Source organism: Plecotus auritus (genome assembly GCF_963455305.1).
Source record: "Plecotus auritus genome assembly, chromosome: X".
Classification (NCBI taxonomy): Eukaryota; Metazoa; Chordata; class Mammalia; order Chiroptera; family Vespertilionidae; genus Plecotus; species Plecotus auritus.
The window spans coordinates 27571608-27590092 of record NC_137784.1 but is presented as its reverse complement, the minus strand read 5'-3'; the positions used below and the strand labels follow the sequence as shown (position 1 = coordinate 27590092).

General features: G+C 39.0%; 1 pseudogene across 1 annotated transcript; it reads left to right on the top strand.

Annotated features, from left to right (window-relative positions):
• Positions 1-16909: 16909 nt before the first annotated feature.
• Positions 16910-17892, top strand: LOC308239564 (malate dehydrogenase, mitochondrial-like; annotated as a pseudogene). Its single transcript has one exon. The product of its transcript is annotated as a malate dehydrogenase, mitochondrial-like (transcript).
• The last annotated feature ends 593 nt before the right edge of the window (positions 17893-18485 follow it).

Below are 18485 nucleotides of genomic sequence, written 5' to 3'. Positions count from 1 at the left end.
CCTAAAGCCACAGTATATACATTCTTCTCAAGTGCACATGGGTCATTTTCAAAGATAGACCATATGCTGGGACATAGGCAAATTCTCTTCGAATTCAAGAAGATAGAAATCATACCAAGTATCTTCTCAGATCACAGTGGCATAAAACTGCAAATCAACAACAATAAAAACAATCCAAAAAAATCTAAAACATGGAGACTAAAAAGCATGCTATTAAACAATGACTGGGTTACAAGAGAGATCAAGGAAGAAATAAAAAACATCATGGCAACAAATGACAATGAAAACACAACAATCCAAAATCTATGGGACACAGCGAAAGCAGTCTTGAGAGGGAAGTTCATAGCTCTAAAAGAATACTGCCAAAAAAAAACAAAAACAAGAAACAATGGTGAGGGAATAATGGCGGCGGAATAGACAGACGTGTTCCGAGCCTTGTCCCGGAGCAGAAAGAAAGAACAGCTGAGGGACGCACAAGGAGTGTTTGTTGGCTGGTTGGGAGACAGCTGAATTCCAGAAGGAGGTGGGGGACTGCTGAACGGGGTTCCCCTGACCTGGCAGCTCCCACTGCGGCTGGGTCCCCTCCCAGAGCTGCGGGCTTGGACGCGGAGTCTGCGCCATCTTGATCCGGAAAGTGGAGCTTATCTGAAGCCTGAGAATCCACAACTGCGGCACCCCAGGAACAGCTGCGAGCCCCAGAACAACGCTCCCCAACTGGCGCAAGCACACGGGTTCAGAGGAGCTCTACACTCCACCACGGAAAGGTCAGATTTCGCCTGGGATAAGGTGAGGTCTCTGGTCCCTGCGGGAGAGAGGAACGCGCGTTTTGCGGGAGCTGGAGGACCAGGGAAGTCTGTGCCTAGAAAAGTCCGTGGCTGTAGGGGCTGGCGTGATCTGTGATTGTGGAAAGGGGTCCTCAGAGCTGCTAAGAGAAGGGCACTCTAAAAAGCAACCCATTTTGATCTGAAGTGCAGGGACACCCTAAGAATTTCAGGCTGTCCAGACTTACGCGCAGCCCGTGCGCTCCCTTTGTGCCTGGGTTTACTCGCAGTCCTGGAGTTCGCACACTTGGGCTTTTTCCTCTTCAAATCCTTGCTTCTGATTACTAAGCCCAATACATAGGATCACCCAGTTGGGGACACCCTGGGAGACTGCAGGGGAAAGTTGTTTTTCTGGAACCTGGGGATCGGAGCGGGGAGAGACCATCAGAGAGTCAGCTCTGAGGCAGACCACCCCCACAGGCCGGTGGCAGTGCCACAGGGAAAGAAGGCTCTAACACTGCCTAGAGAGGCCATAGATAGACCCGGAAGTCAATCCAGAAACACTGCCACCCAGGGGCTGAATCACAAATTGACTCTTGCGTAATCAAAAATAAAGGAATACGAGAAATTAAGACACACCGCCTGCTTAAAATCAGGACTGGCTTACAACACCGAAGAGCAGTGGATCGCAGGGAACTGCAATACTGTCTGGACTGAGAAACAGGCGTGCCAAACAGAAAAACAGAGGAAGTGAATGACCTTCACTACTTCACATTTTATTTTTACCTTTTATTTTTTTATTTTTTTATTTTTTTTTATTTTCATTTTTTGCATCTTTTAATCAAGAAACTTTTTTTTCTTTTTTCATCACTTGATTTTACCTTTTTAATGATTACATTTTTATTTTCAATCCGTATTATTACTACTGCTATTTTATCTTTTTTTTTTTAAAGTGTCATTTTATTTTCTCTTCATTTTATTTTGGGATTAGGGTTCTACATTCTATTTTTTATCTTTCCTTTAGCATCGTTTTACTCTATCTCAACTCTACCTTTAGGCCATCACTCTCTTCCCAACCTCCCCCTTTTCAGTGTCCTGTTTGTCTTACCCTTTTACTGCTTTAGATTTTCCCTATTCTTTCTGTTTACCCCTTGTTATAATTTCACCCTACTTACATATCTAATCTCTAATCCCCTGCTCCAAGTCCACATACACCTCTCCCTTCGCTGTCTGAGCTATCCATAAACTTGTCCTTCTCTCTGTCCTTTTGTTGTTGTTTGCTTGAATGTAGATTATATCCAATATTTATGCTGTTTTTGTGAGATTGTTTTGCTTATTCTTCTTTTGTTTATTTTTTTGTTTGTTTTGTGCTTCAGCTTTCCCTTGCCTCAATCCATATTAGTTGGTGTTGTAGTTTGTATTAATCCCCAGGCACTTGTTGCTGGCATTTGCTGGGATTAGTGATTGTTCTATTGGAGTTTTATCCCCAATATATATAGTCTGTTCCCCTTTCTCTCTTAGTCACTTTCTTGTCTCTCTTACTTTTCTTTTCTCTTTACTTTCCCTTTTCCCAATTTCATTTTCACACTCCTTTTTTCTTTCTTTCTTTCTTTCTTTCTTTCTTTTTTCCTCTTCTTCTTTCTCTCCTATCACCTAATTTGCCTTTCTCTGGTGGTCACCTTTATTGGAGGTTATTAATATCGTGAATACATTCCTGTTCAGTGCCTTGTGAGTTGTACCTGGTAGTGCTGTATTTTGTGCCTTTAAATCAACCCAGGAGAGAGAGAACTACATAACCAGACACCCAGAGAAGAGAGACCATGGGGAGACAAAGAAGCAGCCCGCATATGAAAGAAAAGCAGGCATCACCAGAAAAGGAAGTAAACGAAATGGAGGCAAGCAACCTTCCAGAAAAAGAATTCAGAGAAATGGTCATAAGGTGGATGAAAAGAATGGAAGACAAATTCGACAATATGAGCAAGAACCAAGAGGAAATGAAGAAGAACCAAGAAGAAATGAAAAATGACATCGCTGCTGTAAAGAACTCAATAGAAAGCATCAAGAGTAGACTAGAAGAAGCAGAGGACCGCATCAGTGAGCTAGAAGACAAGATGGAAAAAAATACCCAAGAAAAGCAACTTCTAGAAAAAAAAATTAAAAGGCAGGAGGAGAGTCTAAGGGAACTTTGGGACAACACGAAACAAAACAACATCCGCATAATAGGGGTTCCAGAAGGAAAGGAAGCTGAGCAAGGAATAGAAAACCTCTTTGAAGAAATAATGACAGAAAATTTCCCAGATATAGGGAAGAAAAAACCCACACAAATCCAAGAAGCTCACAGAGTCCCAAGCAAAATGAACCCCAAAAGACCGACGCCAAGGCACATTATAATTAAATTGGCAAACACCAACGACAAAGTAAGAATCTTAAAAGCAGCAAGAGAGAGACAGAAAGTTACATACAAAGGAACCCCCATCAGACTAGCAACTGATTTCTCAACAGAAACTCATCAGGCCAGAAGGGAATGGAATGAAATATACAAAGTCATGCAAAGGAAGGGGCTGAATCCAAGAATACTGTACCCAGCAAGGCTGTCAATCAAAATTGAAGGTGAAATCAGGAGCTTCACAGACAAAAAAGGACTAAGGGAATTTATTACCACCAAACCAGCAATGCAAGAAATGCTAAAGGGTCTACTGTAAAAAAAAAAAAAAAGAAAGAAAGAAAGAAACAGGAAGCGAAGAAGTAACACAGGGGTAAAGAATAGGAATGGCGACAAATAAGTACCTATCAATAATAACTTTAAATGTAAATGGATTAAATGCCCCAATCAAAAGACATAGGGTAACAGATTGGATAAGAAAACACGACCCATATATCTGCTGTCTACAAGAAACCCACCTCAGAAAAAAAGACGCACACAGACTGAGGGTGAAGGGATGGAAAAAGGTTTTCCAGGCAAATGGAACTGAAAAAAAAGCTGGGGTAGCAATACTTATTTCTGACAAATTAGATCTCAAACTGAAGGACATAACAAGAGATAAGGAAGGCCATTTCATAATACTAAAGGGAGCAATCCAACAAGAAGAAATAACTCTGGTAAACATATATGCACCCAATACAGGAGCACCCAAATACATAAAAAAACTCCTGGAGGATATTAAGGGAGACATTGACAGCAATACAATCATAGTAGGAGACTTTAATACCCCACTATCACCATTGGACAAATCCTCTAAACAAAACATCAGCAAAGAAACATCAATCCTAAATGACTCACTAGACCAGATGGAATTAATTGACATCTTCAGAACATTTCACCCCAAAGCCACAGAATATACATTCTTCTCAAGCGCACATGGGTCATTTTCAAAGATAGACCATATGTTGGGACATAGGCAAAGTCTCTTCAAATTCAAGAAGATAGAAATCATATCAAGCATCTTCTCAGACCACAGTGGCATAAAACTGGAAATCAACTACAATAAAAACAACCCAAAGAAATCAAACACATGGAGACTAAACAGCATGCTATTAAACCATGACTGGGTTACCAGAGAGATCAAAGAAGAAATAAAAAACATCATGACAACAAATGACAATGAAAACACTACAATCCAAAATCTATGGGACACAGCGAAAGCAGTCTTGAGAGGGAAGTTCATAGCTCTACAAGCCTACTGCAAAAAACAAGAAACAGGGGTAATAAATTACCTAACCCAACAACTCAAAGAGTTAGAAAAAGAGCAACAAGAAAAGCCCAGTGTAAGCAGAAGGAAGGAAATAATAAAGATCAGAGCACAGATAAACGACATAGAGACCAAAGAAACAATACAAAAGATCAACAAAACCAAGAGCTGGTTCTTTGAAAGGATAAACAAGATTGATGAACCTCTAGCCAGGCTCACCAAGAAGCAAAGGGAGAGGACCCAAATAAACAAGATCAGAAATGAAAGAGGTGAAATAACAACAGATCCCGCCGAAATACAAAGGATTGTTAAAAAATACTACGAACAACTCTATTCCAACAAACTGGACAACCTGGAGGAAATGGACATATTCCTAGAAAAATATAACCTTCCAAAACTCAATCAGGAAGAATCTAAACAGCTCAACATGCCAGTAACTATGGAAGAAATTGAAGCAGTCATCAAAGAGCTTCCGGCAAACAAAAGCCCGGGGCCAGACGGCTTCACAGGAGAGTTCTACCAAACATTCAAGGAAGAACTAAAACCTATCCTCCTCAGACTATTCCAAAAAATTCAAGAGGAAGGAACACTTCCCAGCTCCTTCTATGAAGCCAGCATCACCCTAATACAAAAACCAGATAAAGACAACACAATGAAGGAGAATTACAGGCCAATATCCCTCATGAATGTAGATGCCAAAATCCTCAATAAAATTCTAGCAAATCGGATCCAGCACTACATCAGAAAGATCATACACCATGACCAAGTAGGATTTATCCCAGGAATGCAAGGATGGTTCAATATCCGCAAATCAATAAATGTGATACATCACATAAACAAATTGAGAGATAAAAATCACATAGTCATATCAATTGATGCAGAAAAAGCATTTGACAAAATCCAACACCCTTTCTTGATAAAAACTCTCAACAAGGTGGGAATAGAAGGATCATACCTCAACATCATAAAAGCTATATATGATAAACCCACAGCTAACATCATACTCAATGGGCAAAAACTAAAACCATTTCCCCTAAGAACAGGAACAAGACAGGGATGCCCACTCTCACCACTCCTGTTTGACATAGTACTGGAAGTATTAGCCACTGCAATTAGACAAGAAGAAGAAATAAAAGGCATCCAAATTGGAAAAGAAGAAGTAAAGCTGTCCTTATTTGCAGATGACATGATATTGTACATAAAAAACCCGAAAGACTCCATCAAAAAACTAACAGACTTAATAAATGAATTCGGCAATGTAGCAGGATACAAAATTAACACCAAGAAATCTATGGCATTTCTATACACCAACAATGAACTTACAGAAAGAGAGACTAAAAAAGCAATCCCATTTTCCATCGCACCAAAAAAATTAAGATACTTAGGAATAAACCTAACCAAGGAGGTAAAAGACCTATATGCGGAAAACTACCGGACACTGAAAAAAGAGATAGAGGAAGATGTAAACAGATGGAAGAACATACCATGTTCATGGATTGGTAGAATCAACATCATTAAAATGTCCATACTACCCAAAGCAATCTATAGATTCAATGCACTCCCCATTAAAATACCAACGGCGTATTTCACAGACCTAGAAAGAACTCTCCAAAAATTCATCTGGAATAAAAAAAGACCCCGAATAGCCACAGCAATCCTGAGAAAGAAGAATAAAGTAGGAGGGATCTCAATACCAGATTTCAAGCTGTATTACAAAGCCACTGTCATCAAAACAGCCTGGTACTGGCACAAGAACAGACATATAGATCAATGGAACAGAATAGAGAATCCAGATATCGACCCAAACCAATATGCGCATTTAATATTTGACAAAGGAGGCATGAGCATACAATGGAGTCAAGACAGTCTCTTTAATAAATGGTGTTGGGAAAATTGGACAGATACATGCAAAAAAATGAAACTAGATCACCAACTTACACCATACACAAAAATAAACTCAAAATGGGTACAGGACTTAAATATAAGACGGGAAACCATAAAAATACTAGAGGAATCCACAGGCAGCAAAATCTCAGACATATGCCAAAAGAACTTTTTCAGTGATACTGCCCCTAGGGCAATGGAAGCCAAAGAGAAAATAAACAAATGGGACTACATCAAAATAAAAAGCTTTTGCACAGCAAAAGAAACCATCAAAAAAACAACAAGAAACCCCACTGTATGGGAGAACATATTTGCAAATGGTATCACTGATAAAGGTTTAATTTCCAACATCTACAGGCAGCTTATACAACTTAATAAAAGGAAGATAAATGATCCAATAAAAAAATGGGCAACGGACCTAAATAGAAGCTTTTCGAAAGAAGACAGAAGGAAGGCCAAGAGACACATGAAAACATGCTCAAAGTCACTAATTATCCGAGAGATGCAAATCAAAACAACAATGCGATACCATCTCACACCTGTCAGAATGGCTATCATCAACAAATCAACAAACGACAAGTGTTGGCGAGGATGCGGAGAAAAAGGAACCCTCGTGCACTGCTGGTGGGAATGCAGACTGGTGCAGCCACTGTGGAGAACAGTATGGAGTTTCCTCAAAAAACTGAAAATGGAACTCCCATTTGACCCAGTAATCCCACTCCTAGGAATATATCCTAAGAAACCAGAAACACCAATCAGAAAGGATATATGCACCCCTATGTTCATAGCAGCACAATTTACAATAGCTAAGATTTGGAAACAGCCTAAATGCCCATCAGCAGATGACTGGATCAGAAAACTATGGTACATCTACACAATGGAATACTATGCTGCCGTAAAAAAGAAGGAATTACTACCATTTGTAGGCACTTGGATGGAATTAGAGAACATTATGCTAAGTGAAATAAGCCAGTCAATGAAAGAAAAATACCACATGATCCCACTCATTTGGGGATAATGAAAAACATTATAAACTGATGAACAAAAAGATAGTTACAGAGGCAGTAAAGCATCAAACAGACTGTCAAATTACAGTGGTAAGGTTAGGGAGAGGTGGGGGAAATAAGAGATCAACTGAAGGACTTATATGCATGTATATAAGAGTAACCAACGGATGCAAAACATTGGGGGGTGAGGGCATATATGGGAGTGGGGTGGGGGTCGGGGGCAATGATAAGATATGTACACATATAATACCTTAATAAAAATTTGAAGAAAAAAAAAAAAAAAAAGAAACAATGGTAATAAATTACCTAACCCTACAACTCAAAGAGTTAGACGGAGAGCAACAAGGAAAGCCCAGTGTAAGCAGAAGGAAGGAATACTAAGATCAGAGAGGAGATAAACGACATAGAGACCAAAGAAATAATACAAAAGATCAACAAAACCAAGAGCTGGTTCTTTGAAAGGATAAACAAGATAGATGAACCTCTAGCAAAGCTCACCAAGAAGCAAAGAGAGAGGACACAAATAAACAAAATCAGAAATGAAAGAGGTGAAATAACGACCCCACCGAAATACAAAGGATTGTTAAAAAATACTACGAACAACTTTATTCCAACAAACTGGACAACCTGGAGGACATGGACATATTCCTAGAAAAATATAACCTTCCAAAACTCAATCAGGAAGAATCTAAACAGCTCAATAGGCCAATAACTATGGAAGAACTTGAAGCAGTCATCAAAAAGCTTCCAGCAAACAAAAGTCCGGGGCCAGACAGCTTCACAAGGGAGTTTTACAAAATATTCAAGGAAGAACTAAAGCTATCCTCCTCAGACTATTCCAAAAAATTCAAGAGGAAGGAACACGTCCAAGCTCCTTCTATGAAGCCAGCATCACCCTAATACCAAAACCAGATAAAGACAACACAATGAAGGAGAATTACAGGCTAATATCCCTCATGAACATAGATGCCAAACTCCTCAACAAAATTCTAACAAATCGGTTCCAGCAGTACATCAGAAGATCATACACCATGACCAAGTAGGATTTATCCCAGGATTTCAAGGATGGTACAATATCCGCAAATCAATAAACGTGATACATCACATAAACAAATTGAGAGATAAAAATCACATAGTCATATCAATTGATGCAGAAAAAGCATTTGACAAAATCCAACACCCTTTCTTGATAAAAACTCTCAACAAGGTGGGAATAGAAGGATCATACCTCAACATAATAAAAACTATATATGATAAACCCACAGCTAACATCATACTCAATGGGCAAAAACTAAAACCATTTCCCCTAAGAACAGGAACAAGACATGGATGCCCACTCTCACCACTCCTGTTCCAGACAGTACTGGAAGTATTAGCCATTACAATTAGACAAGAAGAAGAAATAAAAGGCATCCAAATTGGAAAAGAAGAAGTAAAGCTGTCCTTATTTGCAGATGACATGATATTGTACATAAAAAAACCGAAAAACTCCATCAAAAAACTAACAGACTTAATAAATGAATTCGGCAATGTAGCAGGATACAAAACTAACGCCAAGAAATCTTTGGCATTTCTATACACCAATAGTGCACTTACAGAAAGAGAGACTAAAAAAGCAATCCCATTTTCCATCACACCAAAAAAATTAAGATACTAGGAATAAACCTAACCAAGGAGGTAAAAGCCCTATACACGGAAAACTACACGACACTGAAAAAAGAGATAGAGGAAGACGTAAACAGATGGAAGAACATACCATGTTCATGGATTGGTAGAATCAACATCATTAAAATTTCCATACTCCCCAAAGCAATCTATAGATTCAATGCACTTCCCATTAAAATACCAACGGCATATTTCACAGACCTAGAAAGAACTCTCCAAAAATTCATCTGGAATAAAAAAAAGACCCCAAATAGCCACAGCGATCCTAAGAAAGAAGAATAAAGTAGGAGGGATCTCAATACCAGATTTCAAGCTGTATTACAAAGCCACTGTTCTCAAAACAGCCTGGTACTGGCAGAAGAACAGACATATAGACCAATGGAATAGAATAGAGAATCCAGATATTGACCCAAACCACTATGCTCAATTAATATTTGACAAAGGAGGCATGAACATACAATGGAGTCAAGACAGTCTCTTCAATAAATGGTGTTGGGAAAATTGGACAGATACATGCAAAAAAATGAAACTAGATCTCCAGCTTACACCATACACAAAAATAAACTCAAAATGGATACAGGACTTAAACATAAGACGGGAAACCATAAAAATACTAGAGGAATCCACAGGCAGCAAAATCTCAGACATATGCCAAAAGAACTTCTTCACTGATACTGCTCCTAGGGCAATGGAAGCTAAAGAGAAAATAAACAAATGGGACTACATCAAAATAAAAAGCTTTTTCACAGCAAAAGAAACTATCAACAAAACAACAAGAAAGCCCACTGTATGGGAGAACATATTTGCAAATGTTATCACTGATAAAGATTTAATCTCCGACATCTACAGGCAACTTATACAAATTAATAAAAGGAAGATAAATAATCCAATAAAAAAATTGGCAACGGACCTAAATAGAATCTTTTCGAAAGAAGACAGAATGAAGGCCAAGAGACACATGAAAACATGCTCAAAGTCACTAATTATCAGATAGATGCAAATCAAAACGACAATGTGGTACCATCTCACACCTGTCAGAATGGCTATTATCAACAAATCAACAAACGACAAGTATTGGCGAGGATGCGGAGAAAAAGGAACCCTCGTGCACTGCTGGTGGGAATGCGGACTGGTGCAGCCACTGTGGAGAATAGTATGGAGTTTCCTCAAAAAACTGAAAATGGAACTCCCATTTGACCCAGTAATCCCACTCCTAGGAATATATCCTAAGAAACTGGAAACACCAATCTGAAAGGATATATGCACCCCTATGTTCATAGCAGCACAATTCACCATAGCTAAGATTTGGAAACAGCCTAGGTGCCCATCAGCAGATGACTGGATCAGAAAACTATGGTACATCTACACAATGGAATACTATGCTGCCATAAAAAAGAAGGAATGCTTACCATTTGCAGCAACCTGCATGGAACTGTAGAACATTATGCTAAGTGAAATAAGCCAGTCAATGAAAAAAAAATACCACATGATCTCACTCATTTATGGATAATAAAGAACATTATAAACTGATGAACAAAAAGATAGATACAGAGACAGTAAAGCATCAAACAGACTGTCAAATTACAGCGAGAAGGCTAGGGAGAGGTGGGGGAGATAACAGATCAACCAAAGGACTTGTATGCATGCATATAAGAGTAACCAACGGATGCAAAACATTGGTGGGTGAGGGCATGTATGAAAGTGTGGTGGGGGGGGGCAATGGTAAGATATGTACACATATAATACCTTAACAAAAAAATGGAAAAAAAAAGAAAAGGAGAGTTTACTTGGTATAAAGAAATCAATTCTTCCAAAATCTATCTACATAGAGAGCTAGAGAGTCTTGTTCTAACACCATTGTGTTGTTGCCATATGGAGTCACAGTTGGACTCTGGCTCTCCAACGTGTGATGGTTTTTTGTCCACTGCTGAGGTAAAGCCTTTGGTGGTTTAGATCCTCTATGGGACACAGGGGTACCCTGATCTAGGTTATCAACTTTATGGTTTTGTGTGTGTGTGTGTGTGTGTGTGTGTGTGTGTGTGTGTGTTTGTGCATGTGTGTGTTCTTAATGTCACTGTCACATTATTAGTCCTTATTCTTCAAAGTAAAATAAGACTTAGAGATTGAGTACCTATTTACGAATCTTGTGATAGAGGCCCATGATACTTCTTTTGAATAAGAGTCCATTAATGGAAGTTTCTTAATCTCTTTCATCTATATATATAAAAGCCTAAGTGACTGTCTGACTGTTTGTCTGGTAGCTATGATACGCAATGACCACCAGCGGGCAGACGCTTCAACCAGTAGAGGAGGGAGCCTGATTCCTCAGGGAATCAGCCATGGGTTAGGTTGCTGCTGGGGCACTGTTGGCCCCGAATCTGCTTCACCTGCACCCCGGACCCAAAGAGGAGGGAACCCGATTCTGGGGTATGTCACCTGAGAACTGCCCTCTCGCAATCCAGAACCCATTGGGGGATGTTTGGGAGCTAGTTTCAGCCTGATCCCCACAGGCCAGGCTGAGGGACACCACTGGTGCACGAATCCATGCACCGGGCCTCTAGTTATAAATATTTACCCAATGGGGGAGGAGTTTCATTTGAAAACCAAAGAGAACTTAGAGACTTAAAAGACATTCTGGATTTGGACTGCATCCAGATTTTTGTATAATTATTTCTGATTTTTTTACCATTGCTTCTCCCACATTTAATTTGACAATAATTGGAATATGCACAAGCACTGTTAACAGGTATCATAATAAACACAAACAGTTCTTGGTACACATTCATCTCCCCATGGGAGCGGGCTTACAGTTCAGTAGCCTACTAGCCCTGAGTCTTGAATATTCACTGGCCATCAGTTGGCTTGCTTTACAGAGACAGTGAAAAGTGCTAGTTAAATTGGTTAGTTGGTTGAGTAGAAATAGGCTTCTTATATGAGATGATAATACATTAAAATGACATATAAAATATGATAGTACAAAAGAAATCTGAACTAGGAAACACAGGTCTCCCTATATTTACTATCTTTTAGTGAAAATGCCTTCATTCATTCTTGGTTAATAGGGTAGTCTTACAAATTTTTGGTTTGTATTAGTATGAAAATTATACTATACACAATATGAGCTTGTTGTGTGTGTGTTTTTTTTTAAATATAAATAATGCTTAGTCTGAAAGACTGGGTCTCCACGTGGAGAGAAAGGCTATTAGCAATGCCAGTGGGGGGAAATGGTGAATGGGTGATCAGTCCTGGGTTGCAGTCTACTAGGAGGAATAACACAAAAGGCAATTAGCCATGCTTGTCATCTGATTCTCTAGGTATCAGATAGCTTTAGGCCCCATTGTAAAAAAAATTAGTTGGCAACAATAAAGCAATCTTGATGATCTATCAATTTCAGATGTCATAAGACAGAAATCTCAGCCTTTTTACTTGTGTGGCCTTAGATAAGTGACTTAACTTTATACAACTCAGTTACCTCATTTGGAAAGCAGTGCTGGTACCTATCTCTTTGTGAGATATATTCATTTAATATATTTTAAAAGCATGTGTTAAGCACCTAGACAAATCTAGCAATTAGTAAGAACTCAAAAATTATAGCAAATAATAATATTAAGAAAATTATGTGTAATGAAATCTGATTTGGAGCTACCGACATCTCTCACACACTATGTCATTAACATATGTATGTCACAATAGTGAGTCTCTGACTGACAGTCCTTGACCAGACATCTGAGTGATGTCCACAGTATTCTCTCTCTTTCCAAACCTTTTGGTCATACTTGACAGCACATGTAACAAGGTCTTATAATGGAAGTCGCCTTGCCTAAAATTTAAATAAAGTACCAAATAGAACAGATATTGGGATGCCAGAGTGACGGTGACAGAGACTCCCTCTTTCAACTATTAAACTTTCAAAAAATACAACATAGGACCAGTTCAATATCTGTTCAACAGCCTGATCAACAACATAAATATAGACCTTTAAAAAAAGAACAACTATATATGTCTAACCTGAACCAAGCCTGGGCTACAAAAAAGTTTTAATGCTAAATGAAGTTTGGAGTTTTGATATATATATATATTGCATCTGGACATTCTGGTTGCTGAATTGAGATTATATTTGCCACCTAAAGTGACCATGGGACTCTTTATTAACCTGAAAGTATCTACCCATGAGCTCTGTAAGAGATTTCAATGAAGAGTGGAGAAAGATTACCCCATACTAAAAATGTTTAAAGAGACCTTGGGGGAAGGACAAAAATTAAGTTGCCTGTTATTTCTTCCATCTTTATTATAGTAAAGCTAGAGGCCCAGTGCACAAAATCCATGCACTGGAAGGGGGTCTATCAGCCCAGTCTGTGCCCTCTCACAGTCCAGAAGTCCTCAGATATGTCTGACTGATGGCTTAGGCCCACTCCCCATGGGCCTAAGCCATCAGTCGGACATCCTTAGTGCTGCCACGGAGGCAGGCGAGGCTACAGCCACCACCACAGCACTCACCAGCTATGTGAGCAGCACTCTCCCTGTGGGAGTGCACTGACCACCAGGAGGCAGCTCCTGCATTGAGCATCTGCCCCCTGATGGTCAGTGCATGGCATAGTGACCGGTCGTTCCGCCATTCAGTCAATTTGCATATTAGCCTTTTATTATATAGGATGCACACAAAATTTATCATTTTAACCATTTTTAAATGTACTATGTTTCAGTGGAATTAAAAGCCTTCATAATGTTGTGCTACCATCACCACCATCAATCTCCAAAACTCTTTTCATCTTATAAAACTGAAACTCTAAACCCATTAAACAGTAACTCTCCATTTCTCCCTTACCCCCGCCCCCCAGCCTCTGGCAATCACCATTCTACTTTCTGTGAGTTGCTTTTTGAATATTTTTTTAATACATGGATTACCATAAATGGTAGAATCATTTTCAATTCTTCATTCTTTAGTATCCACATATCTTGGTTGTTTCCATGAAGGCTTTAAATTTTTTTCTATACAATGCTTTTCCAAACTTTATATTCTTATGGAGTCACTGTCAAATACATTATTCAAAATATAGTCAACTCTAGTTTAATCTAAAGCAATGTTGATCTCTTTCCATTTAAAGGGCTATTAATGATTACCACCAAACTATCCTTATTTATGTATATAATCTGCTATTATACATTTGTTCTGATACTTCCCAGAAGAAATGATTGGAAGGCAAGAAACATCTTACAAGACTAAACATTACAGCATTAGCAGGTATGCTGAGAAACTCAGGCATGGTTGGAAAACAATTTGGAAGAATGAAAGAAAAATGGAATGGTTATAAAGACAAATGCTTAGCTTCAATAGTAAATAAGTCTTACTGAGAACAGATATCAAGGACAGAGTAAACATTTTTTAGTACAGATTCTGTAATTTTATATCTGGATTTTGCAGGACACTGCAGAGTTTTAATAACTGGCCTAGTTGTTCCCTTAGAACACTTAGTTGGTCAGACCCGGGTCCTAAATTTAGGTTTGATAACTAGCTGGTTGGCATGGGTCTGGCTTGGTAATGGCAAAACCAGCCCCATAGTCAGTAAAATGACAGTGGGGGCTCTATCTCAAAATATGCAGAGTTTTCAGTGTGGTGAAATTGTTCATATCCAGGGAAAAACAGTTTCATATATTTCTTGAAGAGAGACAAGGATATTCATGATGATTCTATGACATACAAATAATACAGTATGGACTGTGTGTGTGTGTGTGTGTGTGTGTGTGTGTGTGTGTGTGTGTTTTCAGAAAATTTGGTCCACGGCTTGCTTATTCCAAAAATTGAGAAGGTCATAATGTGGATCATGTGAGAGAATGAATATGACAACAACATAAACAGAACAAAAGTAAGATTTTTTTTAATGGGAAAATGTATACATACTTAAGAAATGTTTTTTAACTGTTTTTATCTCTCTGTGTTTCTCTCAATGGCACCAGGAAAGGGGAGTAAACATTGCCAATCATCAGGAAAACACTGAATTAAAAAGGATATAATAAGTGAAAGTTGAGTTAAGAAGCATGGAATAACTGAAAGTATTTTATGGCAGGTCTATCAATAAAACTACACCCTTTAAGATGATTTTTATTTTCGTTTTGCTGATTCCAAAGCACAAATTTAATGTATTTATTTTTCTTACATTATTTGATCCTGCACTCAGAAACTTGAGCAAAGAATGAAAACCAGATTTAGGTTTTCTCCTCAAAGAAAGCTTGTTTCTAAAAAAAAGGAATGTACTCTAGGAAAAGGCCTGAGCAACAGCAGTACACATCATTTCAGTCAATGAAAAAATTCACTAAAAACACTGCCGTGGCCAGTGTAGCTCAGAGCTTAGAGCATTTGCCCGTGCCCTGAAGGATCTTGGGTTCAATTTTCAGTCAGGTTCCATGCCTGGCCGTGGTTGGGGTGTGTGCAGGAGGCAATCAATTGATGTCTCTCCCTCACATCGATGTTTCTTTCTCAGTCTTTCTCTCCCTCCCCCTCCATCTCTCCTTTCCACTCTCTCTAAAATGACAATGGAAAAAATATCGTCAGGTGAGGATTAATAACAACAACACCCAAAGCACACACAACACACAAAATGTGTACTTTCTATCATGGATACACACAAAGTATTAAAATGTATGATCAAAGAAGTGCCCAAAGATTAAAATGAAGGTGACAGTGAATTGGTAATATGATTGAAAACATTTTGAGAAAAATTATAATAGATATTGAATAGAATACTATACTTCAAAAAAAGTACTTCTCTAAAATGTGTTTAGGAATTTTCTTTATATGTCTCACTTTATCAAAATTGGTAATAACTTGTCCAGAAACAATAAAGGGTTATTAGAAATCACAGCTTCACATAGTAGGGCAATGATGTCAAAACATAGAATGGTGGTGTCAATCACCCTGATTCTATGCTAGCTATGAAAAATTGGTTCCTGCAAGGGTTACTAGCATGTCCTTCAGTCTTAATTGTCAACTGTAGTAATCAATAACTTTTATTTCTTTATCTTTTTATTTTTTCTCCTGACTTGCCAGCTATTCATATATAATTTTATTGATCTTTTTAAAGTAAATTTTACTCATCTTCCACTTTAGTTTTTTCTCCATCATACTGATAATCCTGTATCTACTCTCTCTATACATCATGTCCCCTGGATCAACTTTTTCAAATGCCATCTCTAGCTTACTTTTGCTACCACAGGTAGTTTATGTTTTCAACACTATTCACTGGCATACCACCTTTTGTTTGTCAATTTGTCAATTAAGAAGACTACATATAAATTTCCAAAATCTAATAACTGGGTTGGCTCAAGATAAGGAATTTAAAAGGAGTCTGGAGAGTAAATATTAAAGCAGCCAGAGTTTGAAACTACAATGCAGCTTCATCCTCTTACTTTATCTAGATCATTTCCAGGCCTGTGACTCTTGGTATTTAATGCTCTGTATCAATGGGGACTAGCTGCCCTTTTGTACTTTGTTCCATGGTTCCTTTCAGATGGCTTGCATAATTGAACTTCTGCCTTTTACTTCGAGATCCCTAGTAGTTTATTTATGTATTGTGAAACTGCATAAATATCTCAAAGTGAATTCACAAGAAGCCAGGGGTCACTCAGTGTTCCTGTCTTAAAAGTTGTTTTATAAGGTATACTTGAAGAGGCATCACCATTTGTCTTCATCAGTTAGTTAACACACCTTCAGAATCTTGCTACTGCACTGAGAATCGTAGCCCTCAGAAGTGGAAGCAAAACAAAACAAGGTGATTTAGAACTATTATGCCAAGAATATAATGATGCCAGTGAGGCCAGGTGGAGTGGAGCAGTGTAAACATCATTGTAGTCATTTGCCCACCTCTAGCTCCTTTGCTTGCTGGTCCCAGTCCCACCCGCCCCAGCCATGCTCTCTGCTCTTGCCTTGCCAGGCTGGCACCACTCTCTGCTGAAGCTTCAGCACCTAGGCCCCCAGAGCAATGCTAAAATAGCTGTGCCCAGGGCTTCTGGAGGAATTGGGCAGCCCTTTTCACTTCTCCTGAACAATAGCCCTTTAGTGAGCCGCCTGACACTCTACAATATTGCTCATACACCAGGAGAGGCCAAAGATCTGAGCCACATAGAGACCAGAGTGACTGTGAAAGGCTACCTTAGACCTGAGAAGCTGGCAAACTACCTGAAAGGTTATGATTGGTGGTTATTCCAGCCGGCGTCCCAACAAAATCAGGCATAACATGGGATAACCTGTTCAACACCAATGATACAATTGTGGTCACCTTGACTGCTGCCTGTGCCCAGCATTGCCCTGAGGCTGTGATCTGCATCATTTCAAATTCAGGTAACTCCACCATCCCATCACATCATAAGGTTTCAAGAAACATGGAGTGTACAACGCCAATAAGACCTCTGGGGTGACAACCCTGGACGATGTCAGAGCCAACACTTTCATCACAGAACTAAAAGGTTTGGATCCAGCTGGAGTCAATGTTCCGGTATTTGACAATCATGCTGGAAAGACCATCATCCTTGATAGAAACCCAGTGCACTGCCAAGGTGGACTTTCCCCAGGTCCAGCTGACAACCTTCACTGGCCAGAATTGCGGTGGTCAAGGCTAAAGGTGAAACAGGCTCTGCCACCCTGTCCATATCTTTTCCCTTGTGTATGCAATCAACAGAAAGGAAGAAGCTGTCAAATGTTCCTTTGTTAAGTCCCAAGAAATGTACTGTCCCTATTTCTCTACACCAAAGCTACTGGGGGAAAAGGGCATCAAGAAGGATGTAAGCATTGGCAAAATCATCCTTTTCAAAGAGAAGATGATAGCTGTAGTCATTCCTGAGCTGAAAGCCTCAATCAAGAAAAAAGAAGAGTTTGGAAAGAACATAAAATGAGAAAGCAGTTAGTGAGCAATTCATTTCCTTAACTTATTAAAGCATCATGTCATTTCCGATATCTTTGTATTTCAATTTGCTTTGATGAGTACTGTATTCACATTACCATCTCTTCCAAATTGTAGATCAGTCCACTGGTGCCTCAATAAACACGGGCTTTGATTTTCTCTTTTAAAAAAAGAAAGAAAATACACTGATGCCAGTTAAGGTACACAATGCTGATTAATTCTTGCTAATGGAACAAACATCAGCAGCGACTTGAGCCTGATAAGTGGGCATGAAAGAAACAGCATTGTCTTGGTCACCAAATAATGTGTTGAAGAGTAAGGAAGAAAGTTGCAACTTTTAAAATCTCTTAGCACTTACTTTGATACAGCTACTTGCAGTAGAAGTGAGGCCTGAGAAGATAATGGTGCTTAGATGCTTCCTGAAGTTTAACTTGCACATGAATCAGTACAGATCTGTTAAACTAAAGATTCTAATTCAGTAGGTCTGGGGAGAGGTCAGGGATCTGTATTTCTAGTGAACTCCCAGGTGAATCCAGTACTCCTGGCATCATTCGTTTAGCAAGGATTGAGAGCAATAGGGATTGA